Source organism: Myiozetetes cayanensis, unplaced genomic scaffold (genome assembly GCF_022539395.1).
Source record: "Myiozetetes cayanensis isolate MyiCay16 unplaced genomic scaffold, myiCay2020 scf1, whole genome shotgun sequence".
Classification (NCBI taxonomy): Eukaryota; Metazoa; Chordata; class Aves; order Passeriformes; family Tyrannidae; genus Myiozetetes; species Myiozetetes cayanensis.
Window position 1 is genome coordinate 129,682,377 of NW_026086604.1, and position 15,283 is coordinate 129,697,659.

The following is a 15,283-nucleotide window of genomic DNA, read 5'->3' on the forward strand; positions in this document are numbered from 1 at the left end:
GACACTCTACACTGAATTGAGGTATTTCCAGTGTGAAATCTGTGACATCCTGAGACAGATTTTAGAGACAAATTACTCCAGAAGTGCTCATCTTTCTTCATTGACCAGGAAGAGTTGGAAGTAGGGGGCTTAGGCTCAGCATCTGTTCTGCACATGGCTACATCAGACAAGATGAGCTCTGCTCTGAGGGTAAGGCAATTTCCTTCTTCTGAGGAGAAAGGTATTTTACCAAATAATAATCAGAGAATCCCAGAATATGCTGAGTTGGAAGGAACCCACAAGGATCGAGTCCAACTTTGGCCCTGCACAGGACCACCCCCAAGAGTCACACCATGTGCCTGAGAGGATCATCCAAACACTTCTTGAACTCCATCAGGCTTAGTGCTGTGACCACTTCCCTGGGGACCCTGTTCCAGCACCCAGTCACCCTCTAGGTGAAGAACCTTTTTTCTAATATCCAACCTAATCCTCCCCTTACACGACTTTAAGCCATTCCCTTAGGTCCTGTGACTGGTCACCACAGAGAAGAGATCAGTGTTTGCTCCTTCTCTTCCTCTCATGAGGAAGTTATGCTTCATTTAAAAAAAACAAAAGAGCAAATCAGAAGTAGTCACTCAGGCAACAAAAACAATGGAAAATCTAAGTGTAACTAAGCAGTAAAGAAATACAATGAAAATTATTATTTGCCTCTTCTGCAAGTAAAATATACACCTTTCAAATCAAATCCAGCAGACCCTATTCAAAAAATACCCCCTAGTTTCACTGATAGGGATGTAAGTTCTACTGCACATGCACCAAATCTGTTCAGCATTGAACCATGTCAATACTTGTATGCAGAATTAGAAAAAAAATCCAAACTTCCCTAAAATTCTCACTGTCACTCTACCCTTCAGAAGAACTTACCTATTACCAAATTCAGCTATGTTGTAATGCACTAATCTTGGTTAAAGGACTATGGAGATTTTCTGTGCGCCTTTTTTTTAATAGCATTTCTTTGCAAATACTTGTTTCAGCAAATGTGTGAATAATCTACCTAGCCTAATGTACCCAGCCATGTGAATATTTATGTCCATTTACTGCAAGGAGGGAAAGGCATTACAATTACAGCTTTTTCAGAAGCCAGCAGTCACTTGTATGATGCATAGCACAGTCATTTTAGACATCTGACATTAAATGCTCTTGGATTTTATTTTTCAAATATGAAAAAAAAATTATCAAGATGAGGCAAAAGGCAAGAAAATACATAGAATATGTTGGTAGTTTTGTATTTTGACTGGGAAATCCTGTTGTTTTCTAAAAGATGTGCAAACTATTTTTGAAAGCAGCTACAAAGTATGGATGCCTCTGAGGTGCTCTCCTTAAGAGAGTATAGGAGCTTGTTTATCAGAGCATGGCTGCTTGCAGGGAAAGAGACTTGACCTCAACCTGATCACTGGAAATTGTTAGTTCCTCTTCAGAATCTTCTCTGGAGGGTCCATGCATGCCACGCTGCTGCTGGACCCCAAAGCACCAACGCAGGGTACCTGGGGCAGCAACAGCAGCAGCGCTGCAGAGAAATGCAACACCTGACCAGGCAGATTACGAGTGACACTATTTGAGGCTTGTGGCTTCACTCAGCAAGAGATTCCCTGTGGCATAGCTTCTGCTAAAAGTGTTACACTTCCCCCCACCCCGCCCCTCCAAATTTCATTCCATCTCATTATTTCCTCTCTTCTACATACCACTTTTTCCTTCCACTTGCTGCAGTGACTGCAGCCATCTCCACTGCCCATCTATCTCGGCATCTTTGCCTTTGGTACAGACACAGAACACCTTCACCAAACTGACCTGGTATCATGTCTGAAAGAAAACTGGTGCCACACAGGTAATGTTCTGTCTCGTGTTGGTGAGAAGCTCTGGGGCTGACCTGTACCAGGCTACAACGGGGTGTCTGGCAGAAGCTGTAAAACCCACCACCCTCGGATCAGCATTTCTCAAGACTAACAAGGGTTTGGGACACAGAACAATTACCACTGAAAAGGTGGTGGTTTGAGTTTCTGCTTTGCACTCACATGCATTTCAGCCACCAACATCCCAAGTTACATTTGATTTCAGACCCTACATTGTTTTTGCTGAAACCTTGGCTCATTTTCTCCATTTTATTCTCCTTTTTAACGTCTATTTACTTCTATATTTTAGCTACTTAAAGCTCTCTTTATCTGAGATTTTCTTTCTTTCAATCAGTAGAGTGTCGCCCACTACAGGATCATGAGACTGCTTAAGGCTTTCAGGGCTTTTTGGAATATGTGAATAAGAAGTAAACAAAGAGGAACTCCAATAAGCAAATAACAAAACTAATAATCAAATTACGTGGATGATCTAAAACCTTATGAGTAATAAAATACTCTCTAAAGAGAATTTTTTCAGCAGTATTCCTGTAAAAGATATAACTAGAATAAGAGCATGAATATGGGAATAATGTTGAAAAGACTATCAGTAGGGAGTTGTACAGAGTTCTAGCTGTGGAAGGAATTTGGAGTAATTACACAAATTGGTTTGTTCTCAGAAAATGTAGTTAATATGTACTAGAAATAGAATCTCAGGCTCCATTAGTTTGCAAAACCATGTCTTTGCAAACAGGAGGAGCCTTTTTTCATACTAAGAATCCAGTCTGTGGCTCAAAAGTGTGTTTTGATCTTCTTAATGAGAATCAAATAAATGCCCCATGACAGTACCTCCAAATTAATACATTCTGTAATAAATCCATAGGAAAAAATTTACGAATACAGACCTAGAAAAGAAAAATATAAGAAAAACATTTCTTGCCTGGGAAAAATTTAACTCAGACACACACCTTCTATTCAGTCAAATCAATTCAACTCAACTCATTGATTTACTAAAGTTCTTAGTAGTTCTGGTGGAGACAGAAACACAGCTGTGATCTTGGTCATCTAGGGAATATTTTTTATGTATGTACTTATGTTCCTATCACCATAATGTAAGTCCCTTCAAACCAGTTAATAAAATCAACTTCAGTTAATACAATTTAATTTTACTTATTCAAATGAAAATAGGGGTTTTTTCAAGTACTTAATGCATTAGTGGTGTGTTGGTTTCTTTCTGAAGACAACTCTTCAGCATAAGAAACCCTGCTGTCAGGATACTCCTAAGTGAAGTTCTGAGGATTTTTATAATCTCAGCAAGAAAGTAAGAGGTGATGCAGTGACATCAGGTGGCACAAGCACTGGAAGGCTCTGGGAACAGTGATTACTTAGCACTCCTTACCATGTATCAAGTGGATAAACATGCCAGTAACACATGGCATGTGGTGGAAAGGGTGTAAATTGTATATTGTCTATTTCGAAGACTCATTTTCAACAGTTCACAAAATCTGTGAAGAGAGAAGCACTTAAAGCTACAGATTCTGAGACTGGAAGTGTTCAAGAAACCACTGGATGTGGAACTTAATGCTATGGTTTTATTGGCATAGTGGTGTTTGGCCAAAGGTTGGACCCAATGAACTCGGAGGTCTTTTCCAACCTGAATGAGTTGATGATTCTATGGGTCTGTACTGAGAATTAGGGACTCTACAGGTCAATGTTTTCTTTAGGGCATATGCACCTTTGGACAAGAAGTTTACTGTCATTGCCTCCCGTACTGCTGAGGCTGAAATTATGTTGGGTTTGACAGGTACTAAAGCTCTTTTATAGCAGGTGCTGTAGTAAAATACACTGTACTAGAGAAGGAATCATAGTATATGGGAGATCTAAGACCACTAAAGGACTAAATGTAATCATTGTATCTCTCTTCTTTTCCTCTGCTCTTGGAAACAATCCCTAAGGCCTGGGGTTGTCTCTCTTCTCTATTGGTATCTGTAGCAGTGAGATAGAAGCTGAAAAAAAAAAATCTTATTTTTTTTCCTAAAAATATTCTAGCTCCATATGAAAATTAAAACTTCCCCCAGAGGGAAGAGTTGAAATTACCATCAACAGCAGTTCAGTCCAGAACATCAAGGGTGTTTTGTGAAGAGCTATTGGCTTCCTGTAGCTATTAGAGTGTCTCTCTGCTCTCTCAAAAGCAGGCAATAATTGCCCATCTCAGCAAATCAAACCTCCACACCGGCCTTTGTCAGCTACTGGGGAATGGTTTAGTGTAAGATAAAGGGAAATCAGACCGCTCTTCTAACATATGCCACCATAAGTGTGAGCGGCACATTTACCCATTTCTGCTCTAAAATTGAACCTGGCCAGTATGGAGTGTGGGAGGAAATTAGGCTAAATGTCATCTCCTACGAGACAAGGTCAGCCTGGTGACAATGCCTGTGACATAAACCTGCAACCCACACAGGCACACACTCACACCTTGTCCACGGGCACACTAATGCTACAGCAGAGAGAAGTTCAACATTTTTGCCCCCACAAGGTGCTCAGCCACTGTTTGTGCTGTAGTTTGCATCACACAAGGCAAATTTTCTGCCAGTGCCACTCTTGTCCATTTCCTTGGATCAGTAAGTTATCCTTCCCTCATGAAACTTCTCAGGCTTACCATTCACATCCAAGGGCAATACAAAATATACAGTTGTTTAACAAGGAATCTATCGAATTGGAGAGATAAAAATGTAATAACATTCTACAAAAAAAAAATAAAAGGAAAAAATCAGGATGACACCAGGGTCGATTAAAACAAATTAATCTTTATGATAGTGGTCACTTTGTGATATAACCTTCATCTTGATGCTTCATTTGCATAACTATAGCAAAATCCTGAATTAGGGGTATTTGCCCTGTGAACTGGTGCAGCTCATTGCCAATAAGATGCAACTTTTTTGCCCATGCCAGCACAAGTTTCCCTGCAGCCTGTGGGGCAGGTAATGTGCCAAAGATTATAAAAAATTAGAAGACATAGATGTTAGCAATAGAAGTAAAATCTGTACCCATTTTTATCCTTTAAGATAGTTTGTCCCTAATCAGAGAGGCACCAGCTGCTGAGTAGACACAAAAGAGATGAAAACCACATTAACCAATACTCATAATAAGGGAGGAAATAAGTAAAGCAAAAGATCAGCCATGACATGCAGTAATCGTGGCAGTTCACCCTTCTCTGCAGTCACAGTGGAGAAAGCATCTGCTGACCATACACTGACAATGTTTGCTATTCGTCTCAGAGACTATGACCTTCCCAGGGAGGAAAATAAGGATGCACATTCATCTGCTTTTGAATCACATCTTCAAGTAAGCCATTTTCTGCCATTAGGAGAGGTGATGGCCAGTAAAAGTCATGCTACACTCTGGTACTTCCTTCTTCTACATATTCCTATTTTAACACTCATTAATCCAAAGGAAAAGAGATTGCTGGTCTAGTTCAAATCCTAGTAATACATCTCCCTCTTTCCTTACAGCAGAAAGCTCTCAAAAGGCCAGCTAAGGCTTAAGACACCATTCCATGAAGTGCCACATAACGAGTAGCTTTTTAAGAGCTACCTGTTGTGGGGCCACTACTTGCCAAACTGCATAACTAAGACTGCATGAACAATAGCAACAAGAGAAGAAAATGCACACTTGCTCCTCACTACTACAGCAGAACATGACTTGTTAGGGATGGGTTTCTATTTGTAAACAGAAAAGTCAAAATGGCACTTGGGCCTGGGTAACTGCTATGAGAGAAAACATTTTTTTCATTGACACGTGCTTCAGTAATTGGTGGGGTGGCAGCTGTGGGGCTCTGCTGTCCTGCAGCAGTGCCCTGGGCTTAGCTCTTAAGCAGCTCAGTAACAACTCCAGGGATCCTGGCACCACCTCTTTGCAGAGTAGGTCTCTGGACCTTCCTATGGTGTACTGCAGATGCCTGAAAGCCAAACGTTTCAAAAATGTGAAGGATGCCCTCCCTTTGTAGGAAGATGGCTATCACATGTACTCACATAACTCAGAGCCAACAAGCTGTAGTCACATTAGGTTATAACGCTGTTTCAAACTCTGAAATCACAGATATGGATTCCAAAATTAGGATAAAGCATCACCGCTTCCAAGTCTTCCCCGCAAAATGACCATATTTAAAGACTGTTGCCAGCGCTCTTAACAAACAGGGACACACATGTATGTGACAGGATCCTGCACACAGGCGACTCACTCCAACTGCTGCCAGTGACTCACAGTAGGCGCTTTCAGCAGATGGCACAACATATCAGCCCAGCTTCCTAGTTCAGAGGCCAAATGAGGCTTCTGTTTACTGCCCAGTAGCTATGACAGAAGATGCTCTACGAACATAGCTGTAGGGTGTGGACAGAGAGCTCATGCCAGCACAACACCATCTGGTCTCGAAGCTGCCTTGGCATCTGCTTGGGAAACAGCCTCTTGACTTGCCTTGCCTTACCTTGGCATTAGAGAAAATTATTATAATTATCGTCTGCCAGACAAAGATGAGGCAGAGGAGAACAGGTTACCTCTTCCTGCCTACTCTGTTGTTATGTTTAAGTCAGCTCTTGTAGCAGTGCCTAGTGTCTCTTAGTCATGGTGTCAAGTCATTTTTAATGACAGGCATTTTGCCCCATTCCTGCATGCCTGTTCCAGGGAAATGGAAGTCAACATTTTAAGGGACAGTATGAAAATTCTTTAAAATCTACCCATCCTAATCTATCATCATCCCGTCATCAGCCTACCCCAAGTCTGAAGCCAAGTTATAAGCATGTGAGTTACAAGATTGCTATAAACATAACATAACACATTCATGGATACCAATCAGTCAGCAGAAGACAATGTTTTGAGGAAAATGGAGAAAAATACCACACCTTATTGGCTCATTATTTCTGAATAACAGGAACTTCTCTTTAAGTGAAAATTCATAGAGCTTGTGACTGTGTCTAGAAACATTAACCTACTGTATATAATACAGTACCAGGTTGGTATCCATAGGGAACAACAGATGTGTCAAGGCAAAGCTATTTACAGAAGTCAAGATGAAGAAAGTAAAGATGTCAAGCTAAAATACACTGAAGTCTTGCATGGAAGCACTCATTCAGAAGTATAGCAGCTTCTGTTTGCTTAGCTTAATTCCCCCTCAAAGGGATTAAGTTAAACCCAAAAAGATATTTTCATTTTTTAGTAAGAGCATCTACAAAGCGATTGTAAGTTCTTTAATGTTATAGCAGTAATTAATTTCTCTTAGTTATACTCAGTCATTGCATGGTCTGAGATTACCGAACATTTGGTTGCTACTACCTTCTGGTTATGTATGCTGTATGTTGTAGCTCATGGAAAATAACTCATGAGGTGCACAAAGTCTGACAAGACGTTTCTACAAATTTAAGCTGCCCTTCTTCTGGGGCACGTGAAGACTGCAGCAGAGTACACAAGAGGTGAGCCCTGATGGTCACAAACTCACTCGTCTTTTCACTTCAGCAGAACCAGGACTTCATCACTGGGGCCCACATCCACAGTGAGATACACTTTTTAAGCTCTTGATGACTCCCACTTTCTGACAATTTTTTCCCCTCCAGGACTAGCTAAACCCACTGGATTATTTTCTTTTTTTTGTCACAAAATAAAAGGAGACAAGATAATTAAACCTGCAAAATCCTACACGAATCATGATCAGAGATTCATTCTAGTGTAGTATATGCAAAAACATGACCTGGGAATGACTCCTAATACGGAAAGCTGCCACTTCTAATTTTCTTCTTCTTGGTAGCAGAATGTATGTAGAAAGTAAGTTAGTAATAGCAGGGAGATAATCAGATATAAAAAATGCTACTGCAAATGTACATTAAAAGTGCCAGCCTGCAGGATCATTAGGTCAGGCAAATGCATTATATACAAGGGCTGATTATCTTGCCCTGTTATTCCACAGAGGATACTATATTTTACTAAACCCCAAAGGGCTTCATAATTCAAGCAATGCTAAAACAGGAAAGTGAGATATTTCTCAATGCCTATCAACTCAGTGTGACAGCATGACACTGCTGAAAGAGAAGGATACCCAGAGCAACCAAAACCATACTGAAATTCAAAAATTTTGTCAGTTCTTCATCAAGGTTCATACAGTAACATCAATTCCAGTCAAAACCCACAGGAAGCAATTTGACCAGTATACTCTAGGACCACAGTTCTCTTCCATCCTGTCATTCCCTGTTCCGCTACTACACTCTAATCTTCTTCTTGTGGAACTTTCAAGTTATGAACTTCCATTATACAGTAAAAACACCTACAATTTGTGTAAGAAGTTGCCATTTTTTCTATCCCATTTTTATTTACTTCATTGGTCAAAAATAGCCATTTCTCCAACTGATCCATCTGTGCACTGTAATGCTGGTAAATTGCTTTAATCAACAAATACTTTTTAAGTCATTAATGAAAATATTTGATGAGAGCACTCTGAATATCAACCTTGCAGGAACCCCAAGCTAAACTGTGTCAGATGCACAGATTCCCTGTCAGCTCTTCTTCAGTTAGTTTACTGCTATCACTAAAAAGTAGATTATGGCCTAGATTTGTTATAATAATTTACCATGAGGCAAACAGAGCTCTGTTGAGGGAGTAAAGGAGAGGAGATCTGGTGACATTATGGGAACCCACATTCAAAATCTTCTCTCAAACAAGCTAGAGAGTCATTTTTCTAATACTAACAGCTTCTCTAGTCTCTGGACACAGACGAAAAAGCTCTGCCAGAAATAGGCATATATAATTCCTGCATTATTTATGATTTGTTCCTTTTCAGTTTATTTTTTCCCTCAGGGGCTCATCACCAGGTTGTGCAAGTTCCAGGTACATGCACGCACAGCTCCCCACCAGCCCCAGGCTCCAGTCTCCCAGAGCAGAGTCTTCCTGAGCTTCCCTCCCATTCCCTCCCACCAGCCCAGCTCTCCTTCTTTCTTCAGGAGAAAATGTAACCCCTGTTCAGGAAAGCACCTTTAGCACACAGGCTTTTCTGGCAACTGACACACCTTCCTCTGTGGTTACAAAATGGTGAGTTACCAAAAGTTGAAGAAAAAGTGAAGAGACTCTTCTATGGAGCTCAAACAGTGGATGCCCTAACTAGAAGATGCTGGTGGAAGCACCTTGCTATAAGACTGGAAACACAGCAGTCAGTAATTAAAACGACCTGCTCACAGGTTCAGTGTTTATTCTGGCTGCACCACAAATTATTGTAGACATACGATCAGTCTCCACGTACCTGTGGAGAAACAATGAAATGCTGGAATGCTACTTTGGATAAGGCCTCAGCAAACACAGGCACTAAGATGAGATTCACACACATACTGCTCTCAGTCAAGGAACTGTACCTAAACAACTCCTTTGAGCAGATCAGAACTGAAGGAGAAAGTTTAGCTGAAAAAGTAATATTCACCATGTCAAGGGTACCCAAACTCCTCCACTCTTTCAAGATTCTAATATTTTTCTCCCTTCTATATTATTTTCCTAAAAAAGGGCACGTAAAGAGCCCTTCAAATACACATCATGGCACATACAAGCTGAGGCTTTAAGACAATGACGAACAGTAATTGTCGCCTCTTGTGCAGAGGCATTAAAATAGCACTCTGGGTGTAATTTTGTGCCCATAATACATATAATGTGTTTACACCACCACACTAAAGAATTTTAGGCTTTAAGGATTGCCTATGAAATATAGTTCCCTCTAGTTAAGTTTAAATCTGCCATCAAGAATTTCTGGTATTTATCTACCACAAGTCTACCTGTGCAAGTTCTCTGACTGGAGATATGAATTATTTTCATTGCTTATTTTGTTTCAGAAAGCTATTTTCTAAGAATTCATAGAATTGTTCAATGTTTTGGGGGAATACAAGAAGAAACATCTATTTCTACACACCCTGAAGAGGAAAACTGAAACATTTTATATGAGAAAATATCACTGAATAGATATCAGTTGTTTTTTCTGAGGGAGAAAAATCCAGCAATGAATTACTCAGCACTATAGCTGTTTTTTGCCTTTCATCTCACTGACAGCATCAGTGACAGAATGATAACCATAAAAAAAAAAAAAGAGAGAGAGGGAGAGAGATAAAAGGACACAGAGATATACTGCAACAACATTAGGTATACACAGGTTGAGTATTGATGTGCTGTGAGCATAGGATGATCTGGAATGACACAATCAGGAAAAGGCAAAGCCAAGAAGGGTTTTTCTCTTTCTTATTAATTGATTATTCTCTTTGCTACCAGAGGAAATTTAGGCCAACGTCACCGCTTTTCTAGCAGTTAGAGACATGATGTACAGTAAAGGAGGGTGTGGGGGGAAACACTGAAATAATTCAAACATTTTTTTCTTAGGTATGGCCCCTTGCTGCTGGTTTAAAAAGAACGTCATAGGTGCTGCCTAACTGTGCCAAATTAACAAGGGCACCTCACAGAGAAGCTTCTCCTCTGCAGCAACTAAATGCTGGCACCCTGCAAAAACATGTGTAACATGTTCCACCTTCACAACGGTCTAACGTATTAATGAATTATGCAGAAATCAAATGTAATGCAACTTTCTCTTATGATAAAAAGGTACGTTAAACTGAGGACACTTCTCCCTATGAAAATCCCTTTGCTACTTCAAAGCAGTATTTTTTTCATGATCTGAATGTTTCTCCCTTTCCCTGCCCCCCTCTCCTCTCTGAAGCATCCTCAGTAATGGCAGAAGATCCATATGTATTTTACAGCACAGGAAGTTTTACTGGGAGGCAAGGAGAGGGGGAGGAGTGGCAGAAGTAGTTATCAACTCCACATCACATATGAGCCAAGGCAGGCATCCACTCTCCAGACACATTCATGCCTGTAACATTCCCAAACTGCTGAGTGTATGTACAGCTGCCTTCACACAGCGATTCAAAGCTCCCGACTTCTCCCATATTGCCGATGGCACAAGAGTAGCACTGACGATCCGTGTGTTTGTGCAGCCTTCCTGCACAGAGAAATGCAAGTGGAAATATGCATGTATTTCAAAATACACCTTTCTGTAGCCAGTAAGAAGGCCAAGAACAGAGGAGGCCATTTTGCTGTATAAACGGGCTTGCTCAAAGCCTGCACCTGGCAGTGGATGGCAGATGGACATTTTCTTTCTGTCACCATTTCTCCCACCAAAGCAGCAAGAGAGATGTTGCCAGGTCGCCTCTGTCTCTGCCTACGGCCAAGACAAATCTCACAGAGGTGGGTGAAGAGCAGCATGTTGGAGCAACTGATAGAAAGCTGGTTCCTTTCTGAAATACCTCTTCTGCTTCTGCTTAAGAATATGCTGCATAGCAGAATGCATATTTTGCAATTTATTTATAAGTTGCACCCTTTTGCTAGCTATTTTTAAATAAGTATCTAAGCAAACTGCACAATCCCCAAAATCTAGTATAATAATTATGTTACCAGTTATGGTAAACAATTTCTTGTATAGTGACTTAGCATCTTCCAGAAATGGAAGATACTAAGTCACTATAATGAAAATGTCTTTGATTTGCAGTAAGATTTTCAAAACATTTGATGTGAAACCAGAGCTCAGTTTCTCAAATGTAAAATAGATACTGCAGGGCTTTTCAGAAACTGTTCAACAGACAAATGAAGGTCTCTAATGCACTCACAGGTGGCTCTAAAAAATAATGGTCAGAAAGTATCAGATTTATTTTTAAACAGCTATTGAGTACTGAAATCAGCTTCACTCTGGAGTTGGTATCAAAATGTACTTGGTAGCCAGCACTCTTCCAAAAATCTTTCAGTATCTGAACTTTTCTGAAAATGTTCCCATGGCTAGGGCCAACAGGCTCTTTTGACATTTTGTCACAGCAGCTGCTTCCCTCTCCTCCAATCCCACACACTTGGGTGCAAATAAAACAAGCAAAAAATTTACATCCCCCTTCCTAGCATGCTTCCATGGGACTGCTGCCTGCAGAAATCCTGGAGCAGTGGAAGACGAGAGGGCAGAAGAGACCCCCTGTATTGCCCATCCACCCCTGCATCCCTGCCCATGGGTATGCAAGGTATGAGGCAGCATGGAGAGGAAAACACACCACTTGAGCAGCAACCCTTCTCCTTTACAGTACAATCTCACGCCCCTTTCACTCCCAGTTCAGCTTATCTCGAGTATCAAGCTCCATGCAGCAATGGTTCTCTACTTAAAGCAGATTGGAGAGTACTATGCAAGGCAGTGATAGCCATCCCTGAAGGAATACCACGACCCTGCATGGAAGCTAACTGAAGAGGAAATAATCTCTGGGATCCTGGAGACTGGGAGCTGTTTTGCCTAAATCATTTTATGACCCTTCCTCCAAAAGGCCTGATCCTCCTGTCACTGCCTTGTGTAATTAAACATTACTTGGACATAAAGAGCCACTGATTTCAAACATTTCCTTGCTTGATTAAGGCTTGCTCATCATAAACAGATTTGTGCTAATTCAGTGACGGCACTTGGATAGATTAACTTAGACAACTTGAATATATACCTTGATGCAGACAAATGGATTGGTTTGTTCTTATTAATATCAGCTATTATCCTTATTTCTGCTTTGACTCATATTCTGAATCTCAGTCAAGACTTCTTGACTGCAGAGCACAGCTGACTGAGAAATTAGTCTTTACAATTTAATGGAACACGTATGTGTTTGCCTCAGTCTGATAATGCATGCAGACTATTATCTCTGATAACAGTAAAAGAGCAGACTTCACATTTGCAAATGACAGAAGGGAGTAAACCAAAGGATATCTTTAGCTATTCAGTGGGTAAAGGACTACTTTGCCCATTTCCATTTCCACTTTCACACTGCAGAGGTTAATGCATTTGTTTCAGAGTATTTAGGTGATCTCAGATCTAGTAAAGCACTCTGGGGGATTTTAAAAAAAATAAATTTACATTTTTAGAACAAACTTTGAACAAAACTTTATCTGATATTTACCTCAAAGTCCAATTTAAAGAGTTTTCATTATGCACAGCATAAAATACATTTGTGCACATTTTATGTAATCTACAGCAATTTTATAGCTGACATCTACAAAGTAAGTCCTAACAAACAGAAGGTCCTCAAGAAAAATCTCCCATGTTACATACATATAAGAAAACATTTCTGCAAAGGCTGTTGGACATTTCACAGAAGAAAACTGCAACAGATAGGATCTTGTAGTCATCATGCCAACAAACATACAGAGAAAGAAACCCATGACTAGATATTTGAAAATACTATACCATATATCTTGCTATTCTCAAATTCACAAAGAAGCTCATAACCAACAAACTTGGGCATTAGTACAATGTAGAAAGGCTAGCTACCAAAACAAAAGGATTTCCTTTAACAGGCATCAAAAGTAAAGTATATTTATTACTAAAAAGAACTATTATATATACATTTTTCATAGATACTGTTTTGATATGAACATTAATATACTAAATTTGCCAATGACTTTTATTTGCCTTGTTTGAAAGTCAGAAGTTAAAAAACATGAAACATGCTTGCCTCAGAAGAGTAGAACAAATTCCTTGAAAAATCAGATCTCTCTTCTTTCACAAAAACAGGTGAGTTTGCATTAACATCAAAAGCCAAGAAAATTAAAAACGCAATGCATAGAAAGGAAATTCTTACTTTAACTTCCACTGTCTTCCCACCTTGCTCGATATGCCTCTCAAGATATTCAGAAGACAGCAGGTCACTGCAAGAAGAAGAGAAAAAGAACCATAAGCCTTGTGCATGTATTCTTGCACTCCCTCTCAGCAAGCACTGATTAAACATTTACATTTGAAAAGGGCAAAACCTGCAGGATACTTTTCCTAAAATGTTCATAAAAATCACTGAAACAACCACCTCCAATGGAGTTACACAGTTCATGGGATACATTGATTTTTATTACCAGAAGGTGGGACAAGGAAAACTTAGGGGGAGTTTTTTCATGGAAGCTTCAAAACCAGCCACTGATACCGATTTTAATTCAAGAGGCTTTCCTATTTGCTGCTAAAGCTGAACAGTACAGAAGTTAGGTGGATTTTAAAAAAAGAAAAAAGCAGAAGGATGAACAAACATCAGGAGTGACTCCAACTCAATCTGAGGGAAAGTGGCAGCTGAGCTGGCAGGCTCCTAAGGACATGATGGCACAATAATAAAATGACCTTGTAACACCAATACGGTGAGCTCAGGTCCACAATTAACAGGTCAGCAAAGCCATCGGCCATGGGAGCTGCAGCCCAGGCAGGCTCACAGTGCAGGTGTGAAGACTGTGGTGGGGCCCCTGGGGCAGGGCCTGTCCCAAGGAATCCCCACCACCGCTCTGCCTGGGAGCCCTGCAGCTTTAGCAATGCTAGAGGAAAAAGCTCTGGGCAACAGCAATCCCAGCCTTCAAGTATACAAGGATTTGGAAGAAACGCTGAAGATAAAAAACAATCAGACCTGGGGCAAACATATATAAATTAAACGCAGGCTGTATTTACTAAGGCACTTCAGTGCAAAACCAGTCAAATCCTCTCTCTCATAATTATTTTCTAGCCAAGCAAATTACAAAATCACAGAATGGATACAGTTAGAAGGGACCACATCATCTGCATCATAAGTTTAACTAAGCATTTCCAAAGACTGCAATATGTTACTGAGATTAAATCAGTATAAACACTTGATAATGTCCCACCTCAGTAGCGATTAAACTGAAAAAGATGAAGAATTGGTAAAGAACACCTGAGAAGAGGCAGGTTGACTGCTGGGACAAAAGGCAATAACTAGAGACCCCCTCGGCAGAAGAAGCAAAATTGAAAATTTCTCCTTTAAACCAGCAAAACGCCCAGGCTAGAAGTGAACTGACCTGCTGAGAGAGGGTAGGAACAGCAGAGGGGCACCCAGGGCAGCGGCTGATCACCATTCCGGAGCTTTGCTCTGGCCAAACAGGGAACAGGGCCATGGACTTTGTTGCTCATAGAGACATTGGTGACAATCATGAGTGAGCCACAAGCAGGACAAGGTTGGCAGTATGGGTCCTCCCACATCAGCCTTAAAAGCTGCCAGCTTGGTATTTGCATTAATAACCCAGGCACAAATTCCAGGAGGGTTCCAATGAAATATGCTGATAGTGTTGAATTGGAAAGCATAAGGAATAAAGAAGAAGATGATAAAAACTCCCATAGGAAAGACCTGGATGATCTTCAGCACTGGATATTAGAAATAAGATCAAATTCAATTATACAAACAGCAAATTTATGCACTTAAGGGATGGAGGGAATTTCTATCATGTTGTTTTGGAAGGTCTGGTTTATAAGGAAGAGAGACATGACCGCACTTGTGTCTGGTAAAATGATTTGCCAGATCAATAAATAGGGTGTCTTCCTGAAAAACACAACTGTCATCCCAGAATACGTC

The 15,283-nt window shown here is 40.4% G+C and overlaps 1 protein-coding gene across 1 annotated transcript in view; it reads right to left on the reverse strand.

Moving 5' to 3' along the window:
• The window catches only part of ADAM22 (ADAM metallopeptidase domain 22), a 134,057-nt gene that overhangs the window by 62,388 nt on the left and 56,386 nt on the right, over window positions 1-15,283 (reverse strand). Inside the window, exon 4 of the mRNA XM_050324135.1 lies at window positions 13,529-13,595. The gene's annotated coding sequence lies outside the window, so the exon portion shown is untranslated. The remainder of the gene's footprint in view (window positions 1-13,528; window positions 13,596-15,283) is intronic.